The sequence below is a fragment of the Sander lucioperca genome, chromosome 8, assembly GCF_008315115.2.
Source record: "Sander lucioperca isolate FBNREF2018 chromosome 8, SLUC_FBN_1.2, whole genome shotgun sequence".
NCBI lineage: Eukaryota > Metazoa > Chordata > Actinopteri > Perciformes > Percidae > Sander > Sander lucioperca.
Genome location: NC_050180.1, coordinates 11,912,932 through 11,929,743, shown reverse-complemented (window position 1 = coordinate 11,929,743; position 16,812 = coordinate 11,912,932). Strand labels below are relative to the sequence as shown.

General features: G+C 40.2%; 1 protein-coding gene across 2 annotated transcripts in view; it reads left to right on the top strand.

Moving 5' to 3' along the window:
• The window catches only part of thsd7ba (thrombospondin, type I, domain containing 7Ba), a 137,960-nt gene that overhangs the window by 26,678 nt on the left and 94,470 nt on the right, over positions 1-16,812 (top strand). The window lies entirely within an intron of this gene.

Sequence of the window (16,812 nt, the reverse complement as noted above, 5' to 3'; positions counted from 1 at the left end):
TCTCATTTAATTATAAATAATCCTTGTGTAAAAAATGGTCCATGCCAGGACTGGACTAGGATAATAATGCAGGCCAGATATTACCCCAGAGCTCTGATAGGACTTGTGTTGTGCATCATGAAGCTCTGGTAGATCTGTGTAACTGGAGGCACTACATAGCTACATAGCACTACATAACTGTTGCACCAACTGCTTGCTCATGGGAAATTGTTGGGTCTTTGTAAATTATAAAGTGTGGTCTAGACCTACTCTATCAGTAAATTGTCTTGAGATAACTCTTGTTATGATTTCATACTATAAATAAATTGAATTGAATTGACATAGCATTAAAAATGAATTATTAAAACACAGACTCAAATCTATATTCTGTTAATATTTATATTGTTCTGTCAATGTTCTTTTGTATGTGCTATTGAATAAATGAACACATTAATGAAACTCAGGAATGGTAGATGGGATATTATGACGTGCTAAAGTGGCCCTGCTAGCATGCTTTGTTTTAAAAATAACGCTAATCGTGTCCCTTGCTTGTGAACATATTTGTAATTTTGCAACATTTAGCCTCTCAGCTCCATCTTTTCTCCACATGCGAGTACCTACATAAAAAAGCAGGCTAACTGAACGCTGAATGCTGTTCAGTCAGTTCCTGCTTTTAACCTGACAGCATGATCTCTGCCAGCACGCATGATTGGTCGCACGCACGTCCTCACGCTCCGGGCCAGTCGGCTGGCAAGGCCATCTGGTATTCTCCCAGTGCTTCTGATAGCCAGTCCAGGGCCTGTTCCAATTAGGACTACATTGTATCAGTTTCGTTACGAAGCAAAACTGCATCTGCATCATTCCCATGGAGAGCAAAAAGGCCCCAATAGTTTTCTTCCGTATTGTTATCTTCACAGTGTTTCCCTGATCTGTGCAGAGAACGGCGTCAGAGCAGAATTGTTGTGCAAGAAAACCTCAGCGAGAGTCCAAGCAACCTTGATTTATCCCCCCTGTTCCTTCACCATGTACCATGTCAATGGGGCATGTGATAAGTGAATGTTGCTGCTGGCAGTATCATGGCTGTAGCCAGATTTATGTTCAAGCAGCTGAAATTGGATACCTTTTAAGATGTAGACTTTGTAACTTTACTTCACTTAGACCAAGATGAGCCCTAAGATTGTTCATATCTGACAGATAACCTGCAAGTGTTGTGAGTGTTTATAAATGTAGAGTGTACTGCAGGCAGGGCTATTGTATTGCATTTTATTACAGGTGTACCTACGTAATAATCTGGTTGCACATTGCATAGTCGGGAATATTCAATTCATACTCAGAGCTGTGAATGCCTGGTCTCAATTTCTGCCTTGACTTATGAGCCACACAATCCAAGCCATATAGCTGATTTTCAGGGTGGGCTGCAGCCAGTTTAATGTCATTTAAAATCCATGCATCGCACCCACGCTTCTAAATGATATGTGCCCACGCTTACATAACTGCCTTTCTTATTTTGTGTGTATTCAAGAATGAAGAAGACAATGCCAAGCTCTCTGACAGCAGATTAGTCAAGAATTCAATACAAGTTAATTCACAGAGTAAAAGGTGAAAGACGGGGTTTGATAGGGGTTACATTTATCAAACAAGCCTTGATTATAGTTTACATAAGACTACTGCCATAAGACTAAAGGCTTGTCTATACGGGGAGGGGTGTTCACACTCATTTTTAAGTTGTCCCTCTCACGTGTCTGACAGAGAATATACAGTAAGCTGTTCTTGCTTAATCTGTTTTAACCAGGACAGCCATCTACGCAGCCTGTGCAACTGCTTGCATATAACTTGTTATTTACACATGTACTGTAGTTGCAACCTGAAGCATATTTTTACCTTTCAAGTCTATTTTATTCCATTTTACGTGTGCAACTACCGTGAGCACAGTGACACCCAGCACTGTGCTTGAATGCATCCTGTGTCGACACTGCAATAGGATTTAAGCTGGTACTGCTGCTGCTTTCATTATGCAGCCTGTGTAGGCCTTGTGTAAGTTGGATACAAGTTGAGGTCTTAGGTTAGTTAGTCAATAAAGATGTCTCACTCAGGACAAATATGGTGGTCTGAGTGACTGAACTGAGCAACAGACTAGCCAAAAATATTCATGCCATTCAAATCATTTTTCCCATATATTTGACTTTGGCTTATTTGCACACCACAGCCGCAGTGTCCTCCGTATTATCTGAGGGAGATGAAGGAAGGTACACCTCCAACTATCAGAAGTCCCAAACCATCCATTCATTTTCTGTCCTTTCCTATAAGTCTCCCAGAGGAATGGAGTCGGAGCTGTCTGCACATCTCTAATGGACTCAGTGATAACAACTACCGTGGCTGCACAGTCGCTGATGGCTTTGTTTGAATCCCTGATAAAGACAGACCAGAGACTGTTGTGTTGTGTATTTTGGGCAGCCTTCCAGAGTACATTGAGCGATTTTTCAATTTCAAATTCAAAAGCGTACTGTGTTATTTCTGTATTGTACTTCTACTATGAGGTGCAAAAATAGAAAAAAAGGTTTCTTGGTAGCTAAACACTGAGCCTTTGCTGACTTTGGCATCAGGGAAGGACAAGTCTCGTGGTTTCGTCTATTGCCACATGTCATTTAGGTGATAGGGATGCTGGCAAATGTTATTTTGTCCAGTCATTATTTATTTGACCTCCCAGAGATGACCATAAAAATTAGAGGAGAATATGATTAATAACTGAGGGACAAAGGGAAGACAAATGACTGACAGGTGAAGTATTTTGCCTCTGCAGGTTACACTCTGCAGGATACCTGACTCGGGTAATCACTTCTTCTGTCAGAGAAACTCTCTTGACTCGGGGTCCTCATTGAATTGGTCCTCAACTCAGCTGCGTGGCCATATTGTGGTTGATTAAAGGAAAAAAAAAATTGCTCTGTTTTAAGTCTAAACCATGGAATGACTCTGGAACATGAAAACCCAGTGGACAAAGATGCTTTCAGCAGTGTATTCATGAATTGCCATTCATTTTCAGTGACAGTGAGGCAGACTGTTTGTTGGTATGGGGATATCAGTACTGAAGTATTAATAAATCTGTTCCTGATGTCTCCTTTTGAGAATCAAACCTGACAGACATTTTGTAAGGTTTGCTGGAAATGCTGAATACTAATCATTGGTAGAACATTTTTTTTTGTTTTTTAAATCTGTAATAGTTCATAGATAAGATTTATCGTATGTTGTTGTTTCACATAACTGAGATTATATTATAGTGTGAAAAATAGGCTACGTCAAATTATTCCAAGGGACATACATGAGGGGTCCCCTCCCCAGTAAATTGTCTTGTATCTCTTTTGCAAGAGGTCCTTGGCTGTAAAAAGATTGAGAACCTATGGTCTAAACATAACTATGTAATAGATGCAACAGATGAGAGCATGCTGATGTGACTCATTTTAAGCACAATTTTTGTTGTTTAGGTATGAATGATCACTTGCTAGATTACATTGTTGTGGTAGACGAAACCTGCCTGCCTCAGTTTGAAGTGCTTTCACCTCACACTTTAGCAGAAATCGAGCAGCGTCAGGAGTCGCTGCTCAGTCTGAGAGCAGCTCAAGGAAAACCTCTGCGGTGCATCAGCAATCAGTGCTCTAATGAAATTTCAGCATGTTCAACCATGAACACTAGCTTGTCAAATCACCCCTCAAACACATGTGAGTATTCCATTTAATTTAATTTAATTCCAAACCAGTCAATACATTTCTTTTGTTTTTGATTTCAAGTCAATCATTTCACCTCCACAAACTCACCTGCATCGTCATTCATAAATGTCACTTTAAGCGTTTAAATCATTGCAGAGTATAAAACTCTACTGCCCTCCTGTGCTGTGCTGACATGACATGACATTACACATAATGACAAATAAAACATAATTGAATACCATTTGTCATTCTGTTACATTTTTTTTTTTTTGATAAAATTTTACTCACCAAGTTAATTGAATTGCAACTGAGTCTGTCAGGGCCAAGGTTATTATAGTTTTGCATTTTTCATTAGTTTTTATTTCGTTTTGACTTTTTGTTTTCAAATTCAGTTTAGTTTGAATTAGTTTTTAAAGTTGGTTTGCTAGTTTAGTTTTTATTAGTTTTAGTCTTAGTTTTAGTCTTTTTTAGTAATATGGGTTATTTGTCAGGGGCAAGATTAAAAAAGGTCAGAAAAAAGTATTGTGTAATAATAACTCAACAAAAACATCACACCATTTCAGAAATATGTATTCACAATGTATTCAACAATAACACTGGTACATTAAATGTACATATGATGATGAGCATGAACATATGATGATGAGCACAGATATGTAAACAGTCTACACAAGACGCAGCAGTAAGTGCAAAATGTGTTAGTAACGTGTGCCAGGAAAAAACCTGAATAGCCAACAGACTAAAGAAGACATACATGAACAGGTGTTTTGAACTTTGGTTTGAGTAAAGTGTTGAACTTTTTGGAGTCAATCGACTCACACAGTTGTGTAGACATCTCAGTATCAACACACATATTAACCCACGCTTCCTCACGCTTTTAGTGTTCATGCGTATTTACTAACCAGCAGCTATCGGGTCACCGGTGAAAGCCTTCCTGTAGTGTTCTCTGTTCTGCGGTTGTCTCCATGATGCTGCCTGGCCCTGGCCCCATACATCCATGCCCGTAACGTTACCGGGGTTAGCTTCTGTTTCGGGGGAAGGGGGCTTTGCGTTCTCCTTGCCCTGTCACTGCTTGTTAAGGTAAGCTAGGTTAGCCTCCTTGTGTGCGCTTCTCACATGTACTTTCAAATTTGTGGGATTTTTCCCTTAATTGTCCACTTATTTTACCACCTTCCACTGCGAGGCACTTGCTTTTATCTGACACAGTCATAATCAAATAGGACTCTGCCGCTTTCTTCCAAGGGGGTAAGCGTCTCCTCACAACCCAAACCTCCTATGGCACCATTTTGATGCTACCAACCCATCATCTCCCGTTAGCATTCCATTGACTGCCATTCATTTTGGCGCCACTTTGACAGCGAATAACTTTACATCTGAAGCGTTTAAAGACTCTATTTGTCCATTGTTTATTTCTAAAGAAACACGACAATGTATAAAAGGCTCCATTACCTTGTACCTCACGTTATGGCTCCGTAGTAGACGTTTTTGTAAAAATAGGCTAACGATTGTGTCATAACCACGCAACTTACTGTCGCACAGTAGAGAAATTACCGTACAGTACAGGAGCTCGCAGGCAGTTTCGTCTCACATTAGCTGTTTAAGTTTAATTACTAATGTTAACTAGCATTTTAGTTAGCAGTAATTAGCCTGTGCCTATGTTATCTCCTTACATATACCTACGCTCTCCGTCTCTGCAAGATTCGGAATGATTGAGATTTCTCTTGGCACAGCTACCAGAAGACTTACAACTTTCAGACACGTTGCTCATGTCACATCTACGTCGTCTCTCTCAGTTGGAGGCTGCGCAGTAACGCTCAGCCATCACCGGAAAAGTGCTTCTAATATCCTTCACTGGTCTCCGTCCAGAGCAATGGGATCTGTTGGTCCATTATATATATGTCAATGCTTTCTTCCGACGTTCGGTACCGCCATGATACCAGGTGAGGGCATGCATGGGCGAGGGGCCCGGGCATGGACATGTTGTGTTCAATTTGACGGGGAACGTCGGAATGTCTGGGTTTCCAGTCAGAAACTATGTGTCTATGGCATAGACTGAATAAAACAGGTTTATGGTCGGAAATGTCAATTCAAGATATAACGTTATTTGCTCTGTGAAAGACATTGACGAAGACGAAAACTAATGACAATTACTTGATTATTTTATTTTAGTTAGTTTTGCAAGCAGACATTACAGTTTTAGTTTAGTTATCGTTTTTTTGTAATGCCTCGTTTTTATTTTTATTTCAGTTAACAACAATGTTTTTTCCCACCTAGTTTTCGTTATTTCGTTCGCCTTCGTTAACGATTATAACCTTGGTCAGGGCAAGCTACAGGAGCAATCAGACACATTATGTAAACAAGTTCCCAGTTTAACTATATTTTATTAGCAACTCGTTTTAGCAGTGTCACCCTGCTGAAATTACATTTGAAAGAAAAATAATATATTTTTTTCAGAATTGACAGTGACATCTACAAAAATAACCTAAAAAAAAATAAAACCTAGCTCATTCACTAAATTCAGTCAATAGGTTACCTATAATGAATTAGTCCAGGGCCTTTATCATGAAGACATGGACACCCAGGAAAATGATGTTTGTGTAAGCTGTTTTATTGAGTTATTGAATTATGTATCCACCCACCTTTGCTCGTTTTGTCTTGACTAAACAGAAAGGAGCCTGTGTTTTCAACAGCACCCATTTAAAACTCCCTGACAGCCCACTACTGTGGGCAGGTTAGAATATACAGGGGAGAAACAAAGACAAATGTGACACAAGCAATGATCCGGAAAAAATATATATCAGGAAGAGCGGAAAATAAGATTTTTTTTTCACGACTAATCTTCATCTGTACATATGCAGTCATATATACAGTATACATATATTAAGCTTTTCGAGCTACCAGTGAGCCAAAGTTTCACCTCAGTTAAAAGGTGTACACTCACAACTATGGCTCAAGCACAAATTTATATTCATTTCAGAGTATGTGTGCTTAGTTTTACATACACATGTTTACAGAAACATTGCTAAATGTGTCTTTGGATATAAATTGATGATGTTATTGTACTGTATTTATTTTTGTAGTATTGTCTTTAATTGATATTAGTACAAAGTCTTCCCTGGCACATAAAAAGTAGCCTGAAACTTATTTTGAGCAATAAATCAACTTAGCATGTTGTATCTCTTTTTACTATCATGCATTCATCATATTGTATTTTGTGGTGATGCCCTGGTTTGCAGTTATGCTTTATTGAGGTGCTGCTACTGTAACACAACTTAGGCTGCATTCACACCAAGGAAGGTGGCGACCGCAGGGGATGCCGGGGAGAAACAGCAGCGGCCTTCGGCAAAAAGTTAAAACAGAATAAACTTTTGGAGAAACGCAACCCCACGTCATGCTGCGATTGTCACGTAACTGGCAGTCAGACAAAACACAATGGGGTATAACAATACACATGTTTCACTTGTAGTCATTTAATTTAGCCTTGTGCACCAGTTTAAAGCTGTAATGATAGGCCTTGCATCCAGTTGTTGAAAATAAATGTGTTTTTTTAATACCTCGTAGGACCGGGCATAACAGCAGCATGGCTAAATGCTAGCACCATGGGGAACACAATGGAGACAAATGAGCCATTTAAGTGGCATCCCCACATTGCCGCACAACCCTGTGCCTTAGTGCCTATCAGTATCGGGAATCAGAAGAAGTTCTCTGCTGTAGTTGATTTTTGGAGGCTATGTTGTATCACTATTGGTGTGTTTGCGCAAAGTGGCACAGGAACCATAATATACCATAGCATTATTTTAATTACATGTAAATATGGATCAAAATGATTTCATGGCTGCATGATTTCATTGGCATAATCATGCAGTCACAGCACTGTGTTGATTGTTTTAGCCAGAGCTGAAAAGGGAAATATCCCCAGAAAGTGAAAATATTATTCAGGGCCTCATGACCTCTGTTATTTCTTGTGGGTCCACCTTACTGAGTGGTCTGACTTCTGTGCATTTTACAATAGTTCCTTATCCCACACAGTGATAACTCTCTAAAGTATTCATGCTAATACTGACCAGTGTTGCCACAGTTACTTTGAAAAAGTGACTTAGTTACTTTACAGATTACTTGATTTTAAAAGTAACGAAGTTAGATTACAAGTTACTTTATTAGTTACATTCAACAACTGCCGACAACACCCCCACATCCTCAACATAAAAATAACAACCGGTTTACTGTGAGGCAGCTCGGCATTGCCAGTAGTAGGGATCTTGTTTATTATGGCACGAAAGAGAGCGAGTCAACCGTGTTAAGGGCAGCATTTCCTCTACAACATACTGCCCGATCAACTTCTTCAACTCTCCCCCACTTACTGGTTTTGTAAGTCCAGCTTTTGTTGTTTGGGTGGTGGGGGGCCTTCTTCTCTCTGCTTCGCACCACCTGGTGGGACTTGCTCTGTAAGTTTGACTGCAGTGCTGCGACTCCAAATGTTTCTTCAAATTTGACATAGTGTTTTTGTAGCTAGATAGCACTTTGTCGCCACCAGCACAGAGTGTACAACAAACCTTAATATTGCCGTCTTTAGCTGACACAAACTCAAAATAGTGACTGTATTTCCAGCTAGAAAACGCGCATCTCTCTCCTCCCTCCATTGTTTACGTTTGTGTCGCTGCGTGGTAGGCTACAAGTGAACTGTCCACATGCTGAAAATGTGACCTGTCCTCATGCTGAAAACGTGACTTAATTGTTGCATACGTGACTTCACTCCCCTAGACTTAAGAAGAAAGCAAAAAATATATTTTTACTAAGGAAAATGACAAAAATAGTAACGCACAGTGACTTGGATAAGTAACTTTAATCTGATTACTGGTTTGGAAATAGTAACGCGTTAGATTACTCGTTACTGAAAAAAGTTGTCAGATTAGAGTAACGCGTTGCTAAGTAACTAAGTAACGCGTTACTGGCATCACTGATACTGACTAAAGATGATTGATTATTCACTTAGAAGTCTTCATGCTGGTATTAAAATTATCCTCTTCATGATTTACTGCATTATGGATTTGAGGTCAATCAGAGCGGAGGAGCTTGTAGGTCCTTCATTATTCTTTATAGAGTGTGAGACTGGCTCCATGAACCGTTACACCTGGAATCAGGCTACAGACTCTGGATCAGTCTATGTGTGTTTATTTATCCGTCCGTTGATCGAGCATAATATCTTGGACACCACTAATCAGATTCTCATTGATGGAAGGAAATGAGTCTCATAGCTGCATTTTAAAATAATGCTATACAGCCAAAGAGTGGGGTTACATTACAGTTTTCATTTGGTTAGTTACTGATTGGCCCAAATGGGGATTACATCACTCAATGGGCACAACATGTGTTAGTGTTGTCTTGTTTATACTGCTGGCTATTCAGTTAGCGATTAGGCATTCAAGTAGGTCTGGCACTGGCGCTGTAGGGCTGAATACTAAATTAAAACAAAAGGCCTTTGGGGCCATGTGTATGGTATTGCAGCCCCAAGGTACGTAATTCATTAGTGTGGGATATTGAAGCTCCTTTTGATGCTTTGCCTCGGGATAATGCAAGCTGCAATAAGTATCTCATTGTCAAGCCAAAACATAAATACTATAATGCATTCACTTATTGAGCATTTATGGAAATATGTGATTTATATTCAAGCAGGAAGGTCAACCTTCTGTTAGCTGTTTTTATCATCACGCAAACTTTATTTTTAGCTGCAGGTGATAAGTGTTTTTTTGTCAGTTGATCTGCTTGTGCGTTGTCCCATGGCGATCACTTTCAACTTTTTTTCTTACATTTCACAAATTTCCTTCTAACCTGCTCTATAAACACAACTTGGTTAAAATGGGCTGATTCAGGCCTTCTGGAGATGGATTGACTGCCTGATGATAATCTGATGAATTTCTGCATATATGAATGTTGTAATTGAGGATGCAACTCGCTGCTCATAAATTACAACTAATGGAAGTGTGGCATGGGGGACGGCTCTGGGCATAATAAGGCACAGTGGCATAGGTATCATTTAATTAAAATGTGTTGTGACAAAGGACGCATGTATCCAAACAGTCAAATTTAACTCTGGCAGAGAAGTTGAAGATGGATTGTGAGTAAACTCTGCAGATGTATGTAAGGAAAATGCACAAAAAACTGCGGTGTAGAGAGAAAACCATATTGTGCTCTCTGCATATGTCACGGTACTAAATCAGCATCTCACATCGATGAACATGTAATCAAAAGTGTGCTGCTGTTGTTCTGTTCAAACTGCAGTATTGAACATTTTTAACTGGGAAGTCTCTACATAACCTGAGGTAGTTGATGTGTTTCTTATACAAGCTAAATAAAGTGCTTGGAACAGTGAGACACGGATCAATATCGTGTCTCTCTATCGTGGCTTACAGAAGCACGTTTTTTGGCCATGTAAAATCCAGCTGGTCTAATAGTTTAAAGCATCACTGGTAAACATTGAACATTCAAAGCTCCAAAATGGTGGTATGAAGTTGAAAGCACCAATAAATACTTTAAGACTTTACTGACCTGACTCAGTGTTGCTTTTACCAAATGTAATTAAAGAGACCAGAGAGGCAGAAGATTTAACAGCAGTTTTCTCTTGATGGAGAGCTGCTGTTTAAGAAACAATTTACTGCTTTGCTGTTTTCTTCTTCTTTGTCTGTTTGTCTGGTTTCGGGGCACAGTGGAGATTGCTTTTGTTGTGTTACTTGTTATTGTCGTACAGCCTTGCTATCATTTGTCCAACTTAAGGGTTCAACTGAACACTGCTAAAAAAGAGAAGATATGTTCAGTCACGCTACACCAGCTCAGTTTAATTCAGGTCTTTTCCTGTATTGTAGAGAAGTCTGCACAGCCTCTTGATGATTCCGTTTTTTCTTATATCCAGACGTAAATGGAATAGTAAATATAACAGGGGACCCCTGGGGTACCGGAGCCCCCCGGAGGTGTAAGCAAGGAGACCAAGTGCGTCAGGATGAAGGAGCTGCGGGTGACTGGTTCCTCCTGAGGGCTTGACAGATGCTGATGCTGACAGATCGAGAGAGTGATTATTCAGAGCTTAGGAGATGAACTAGTGCTTGTGTTAGCTGGCTCCCCTGGCAGCGGAATCACTCCCAATCACACCTCCATAAATCAGGCACACATATCCTGGCACAGCGTGAAAACAGCAACATTGAGCACAGGTGGTCAAAGATTGGTTATCATGAAAGAGTGCCATCAGTGACCAAGAGAGCAGTGCACTCAGATGCTCGGTGTTGACACTAAAGGTCTTTAAGATCCGATTCTCATGTCTTATATTTATGAAGACTTTGTATGTATTTTAGGGTTTAACCCATAAGACTTTTTTGGTCTTTTCAGCTTTGACTGAATCGAGAACGTCTCTTTAAGCACACTGCGGAGCAGGGATGTTAGAAGTGGGGGCACGACTACACTTGAAATTAAATTATACTGATATCTACTGTCTAATTAAAAGGTTTTCATATACGTACAGTAGATGTTTTTAACGACCGTGATTGATCTTGCGTAGCCTCTTCTCTCTTCTGACAGAAACATGTCTCTCCTGTTCAATGCGCTTGTCTTACAAATAGCCTGGCAGTTCACATCATCTTAAGCCTGAGCTCAAACTATCCATTTAAACTGAATGGATAGCTGAGAAACTGAAGTTGATATAATAGAGTAATAGGGGCGTGGACGCTGTTGTTAAATACTTCCTTCATCGTGGAGGCATGCGAGAAAAACACATTTTTCTTCAAGAATTCAAGGTAACACAGGGTGATTAATTAATATACAAATAATAATTTAACTTTAAGGAGGCTAATGTAACCAAATATATATTTTTTGCCTTCAAGTGCCTACAATTTGACCTCTTGATACAGCTCTATTTCCATAAGCCACGGGTCTAGCTCATTATTTATCAGTCTGCTGCATTTTTATTGACTGCTGCATTCGAGTGTGTCTCTCCAATGAAGTTCTTAATGAGAATGCTTTCTCTACATTATTGTGTGTTGTTGTCCTCCATCATGTCAATTCACGCAGGATCAGGAATTAGCACATCCTGTGAAAGCTGTAAAACCTGGTTCAATACAAATCACATGTAGGTTTGTACCACGTATCCATGTCCATATGTTGTTTATGGCAATCAACAACCTTTGACTGCAGTGTGAATGAAGACAAAAGGATGATAATATTTGTTGTGACAGTATTAATGCGTTTGCGCCACATACACATACATATACATCTGCTGGAATACCCTCAGTGTATCAGACAAAGATGGCTATGTTGTCGTTACAGCACCTCTACATGTTTATTTGCATGTCTTATCTAGTTTTTAAAATTAAACGTATAGTATGTAATTTTCTGCCGCTAGGGGTCTCTAAATCGAAACCACGGATTTAAACACGGGCTTCAGAGGATGTCGTGAATTTGCGTTGGATCACGGGACAGAGTATGGGCTTATCTGCTAATGTAAGCTACCGACCGTTACCTTGAAACCATCCAGAAAATAGACGGTACCGTAGGGTGATTCAACGTCACCGCTCATTTTACACAGTTTAACAACAAAACAAAACACTGAGTGAACATTACTAGCTACATTTTTCATGTTGGTTTTGAGCGGTATGCACCCCCACTAACCTGGAAAACGGTTTGAAATCAGTAACGTTACTACAGCGTGTCAGAGGAATACACACAGTCTCCTGCAGCGGCGAGTCAGAGGCAGAGGGGCCATCACAGCAGCATGGCTAACGTTAGCTTCTTGTCTCATCTGGGGTCTGATAAACAGTAAATTCATCAACTTCAGTGTCCACAATGCTATTTTCCAATAAACTGTAGCTGTCATATTTCACGGGCGTGAGTGGGGATTTCATGTCGCGGATTTCGTCGCTGTTTATCACTTATTGAGTGAAGTAGCTAGTACTTGCCCTGTTGTTTATTTGGTTGCCATAACTTCGCGAGTGATGACGTCCTGTCACTGTTCAGTTGCTCTGCTCACCCTAGGGGGAGAGAGAGCGGATGACAGTTCGCTTGAGTTCAGTAGAGCAGACGGCGCTACGACTTTATGACTTTTCATAAACAGCTGAAGGAGCGGTGGTGCACGGCGTACATAGCGGAAACCCTGTTGTGCGTCTGCCCTATTTCTGATACCATGGCGCTGGAATTTTACCGTGGCGGACCGCCACTATGCTATCGAACGCTCATACACGCACTGTATGAGCGTGTATGAGTGGGGGGATGGAGCGGGGTCACTAAAGAGGCGTTTTCATCCGAGAGACGCTGTGATTGGTGGATAGGATATGGAGCAGGGGACTGACAGTGACATAACCAATCACACTATGACAGACGCTCCACTTAGCACCAACTGCAATGTTTATTTTTAAAATGTATGTAGCCTACTGGCAGTCGAGCCCCGGAGTACCCACGGTATCGGCGCCTATGTACGTGTCCATTGTCAGCGTCATTTCCCTGCTTCCCATTCATTTCTATGAGAGCAGCTGTGCAATGCATTCTGGTAACGTCACGGGGGCGTCGAGTCGCCCGCTCCTCATTTGCATAACAGTGAATCCAGGCTACTTTATGCAAATGAGGAGCGGGCAGCTCTGCTCGCCGCCTCTAAGCTCCAAGCTTTAAGCTGACAAAAGTCTTTTAAACTGACCGTTGTCAATCTGAAATGAAGACAGATTCAGCAACTGCATAGCCTATTTCTCTCAAAAAATGTTTTCAGAAACCTATTTTCATTTCCAAACGAGCCGCCATTGTGGTCGGTTTTTGAAACTTGGAGCAGACAGCCCCACGTGAAGCGTTCTGGGTATAGCCTTTTAGCCAGTTTTCTTTGCTTGCCAGTGGCCAGTGAAGATAAACTGATAACTGCTGGGACAAGCCCACTAGTGTGCAATGCAGGGAAGCGGAAAAATGCCTATATGGACACATACCATTACTTTGCTGGTTGGGATGGCGTGCGGCATCTCCGGGGCGGACTGGAGAAACCCGGATGGCCGCTGTTTCCTGTCTGTTCCACGCCAAAACACTAAACTTTCTGTTATTGCCGTTGGCGTCGTTAGCACCTGATACTGGGATTTGTACTGGCTGGGTTCGGGCTACTGTAGTCGCTGACTGGGGACTAATGGCTGTTTCATGCTTCTTGGGTTCAGCACGGTTGGTGCGGTGCGGACGGCAGTATGACGTAAACGCGGCCTGGGCGGAGGGTCTGATTGCCAAGCTGCGCACCTCCATGATTGGCTGCAGGAGAGAAGAAGTCGGTTCTTTGAGCCACTCTAATCACAATCAGTATGAAAGACCTGACAGTTTGCGGGGACCATGTGCACTGTCCGCAGCGCCCTGACCTAGCTGACCACAAGAAGCAGGAAAACCCATTTAACTGTGGCCGTGTCCCCGAGGCTGTTGTCCGCTCTGAGCCTGACTGAAGTCCCTTATGCCGAAAACACACTGGACGCGAAGTGCCGTGAAGCACAGAGACATTTTCATTTCATTCCAATCTGTGAGTTCACACCGGCTGCGATCAGGAGCAGAGTGGCCACGCCGGCCCGCGCACTGCAGCAATCGTTTCGGCGTCTCCTCTATTTCTCCCGCGAGCCGTGAGCGAATGTGTCAAGCCAGGTAGGTAATCAAATACCGGAAGGCTACAGCGAAGCCGGATACTTTACAAAATGTTTAATTTCAAAATGAAACACCCAGCTTTATGTAGATTTTATAATCTTATAATTTTACTGTACGGTTTAGCCACCATGCATTTGCATGAGCCACACCTAGCACATTGTATAGTAAGCTGGATGAATATTTTAATATCTATCAATATCAATAAATTAGGTCTCTACTGTATTATGCAAAATGCCATGTAATTAATGAAAAGAATATGCTGTGTGTCAGAAAAAAAAATCCTGTTACTTAGTATAATTCTGTGACATTGTATGATTCACAAATACTCTCGAACGTATTATCTGGGTTCCCGTGTTTTGACGGGAGTTTGAGTAACTAGAGGGGTCAAAGGTTATATGACGCCATTGACAGGCAACTAAATGAAACGTCCTGTGTCATTGATTAAAATTACAGATGTCCCTGGGTTTGAACATTGTTAGAAACATTTGGAATAATGTAAGTATACAACTAAAACATGTATAACATAAGTGTAGTCGTTTTTAGACATTTTAATGCAGAAATATTACATATTATATATTTAAGCCAATAGACAAATAATTAAACTATTTTCCAGTGTACACAAATCTCTTTGTTATAATGTATTAAAGTCATATTTTTTGTCATTGGTGTGTTCAGTTTGTGGTATTGTACTCGCTTAAAGTGCAAGACAAAATTATCATATTAATATAATGATGTAAGTGACACTGTAAGCCCGCATTAGCATTGCAAAGCCACAACGAATAAACTCAATGATGTGCTTCGATGAACTATGAAACAATTTAGCAGTTTGAAATATTGCTCCCTTAAGCAAAAAGCTCCAGCTTCAAAGCAGTGTTGTTGTGTTGATAATTGAACAGGGAACAAAGTGTTAACAACAGATTTCACTGGCACCAAAAGGCAATAAACTGTTTCAGCAAGTTGTCATTCGAAAGCAATTTAGAAAGCAGTAGGATCTCATTATTACATCAATTTAATTCCAATTAAAAGAAATGAATCAAATTATCCCTTTCATAGCATGTGGCAAAATAACTGGATGAGAAGTGAAGGTGACTGACGTAAATAACCACATCATATCAGCACATTGATTTCATTCATTTCTTTTTCTGATGTATGTCTACTTCTTTTGAAAATGAAGACAAAAGGTCAAAAACTAAATTAATAGGGCACAAATTTGTTTTTGGATTGGGTTTTATGAATTACAAATTGATGTTGCATTTTATGAAATTGCAATTTAATTAGCTTTTCTAATAAGCGTAATCTACACATTCTGCAGACATTAACACAACGTGGACCACTATATCATGGCACGTTTTGGTATAGATTTGAGAACATATTGAAATAAAGAAGGTAGATACAAGCCTTCAACTAAATAAGCATTATTATTCAACAGGTGCTTCATGCATGATCATGAGAGAAATCCACTTCATAAGAGAATTACAGCAACCAAAAAGGTGCTTGCCTACACAATACTGACAACTATTTTGATGAGACTTTTTGTTTGCTGGAACATTCTGATATCAGCAACATTTAGTGCATGTCAAAGTTGGAGACAATCTAACTATATTTGTCATCTATCCATCCATTTTCTGCACTCATGAAAACTCCACACAGTCTGTTCATTTATACCCAGGACCCTCTAGTGCTAACCACTGCAACATTATGATTCAAATCAACAGTTTTTTGCCCCTTATGAATAAATAAAACAGAGCTTTCATTTCTTTTCAGATGGGTGAACTTTATATCCAAAATTCTTGCTTTTTTTAGTTTCATATCCTCACTGTCTGCAGACTTGATGGTGGCTGTGAAAAGTTTGTTGTTCCCTCCTCCACAGAAATAGAGGTGTGTGGTCAGCCTTGATCCCATATAAGTATTACATTTTAAGCTACAATTTGACGCTGATGCAAGTTTTTATAGCGAAAAAAAAAAGAAAAGATATCAGCAATTTTGTTCTCTCTTTGACCACAGAGTACTTCTACTTTTCGCTATTTGTCAGAGGTGGAAAATGACTGTGCTTTTGTCATACACTTTGATGTTACCAGGCAGTGAGTGTGAGTGCATTTCTGTTTCACACTGCAGAAATCAACCACATCATCACACCGATAGGATGGTGAATACCTGAAAAAGGAAGTCGCCGCTCTCTTTCAAAACTTCACTGTTTGTGAAATGTTTTGGACTGAGCATTTTCATGAAAAAACAGGATTTTGCCCCTTTTGTGAGCGTAGCTTAACCTGGCTACTTAGTTAGTTTTAGTTGCCTAACACTAACGCTCTAAGCTTAATGTCAGTATGACTGATCATAATGTTGTGTAATTTGTGTCCACAATAACTGTTTCTGAGTTAGTTATGTCAAATCTAGCCACAGCAGAGATCAGTTATAATTCAGAATAGTTAATTAATTCATGTGAAACATGTATTTTTGAATTCTCTATTTGCAAACAGACCTATTGGGTATCGACTGAATC